Here is a 537-nt window from a genome sequence, read left to right as displayed (position 1 = left end):
AAAATTAAATAATAATCAAAAAAAGCTAAGGATTGACAAAGGGTTAGACAAATGTACGCACCTTGGTCTTCACGTGGAACGCCTGGATGGAGTTTTGATCGAGAGTTACAGGTTTGATCGAGAATTTGGGGTTGATCTAGATGACCCTTCAAGATGATGAAAAACTAGTTCGAGATCATCATAGTTGATGATGACAAAAAAAAAAAAAAAAAAAAATAATGACAAAAAAAAATAAAATAAGGATCATTGTAATGAACACGAGCATTTAGTTGAGCCTAGCTTACGACTAAACCTCAGGTACAGGCCAACCAACCGCTAATTCCTGGAAAAAATAAAAAAAAAAAAAAAAAAAAAAAATAGGAACCCGACAGAAATACCTGAACTTGTCTAAAAGTAGAATTTCATTCGATGAGGAAAAAGTCGAAAAAAATATTCGAAAAAATGCAACATTGTTGACGGAATCAAACGAGATCCAAACAGCTTTATTTTTAGAGGAAAAAATCCATGTATTTGGTAGGTATGTATTTGGACTTAAGT

Source organism: Diaphorina citri, unplaced genomic scaffold (genome assembly GCF_000475195.1).
Source record: "Diaphorina citri unplaced genomic scaffold, Diaci psyllid genome assembly version 1.1 scaffold1792, whole genome shotgun sequence".
Lineage (NCBI taxonomy): Eukaryota > Metazoa > Arthropoda > Insecta > Hemiptera > Psyllidae > Diaphorina > Diaphorina citri.
Note: the sequence above shows the minus strand (reverse complement) of the source record.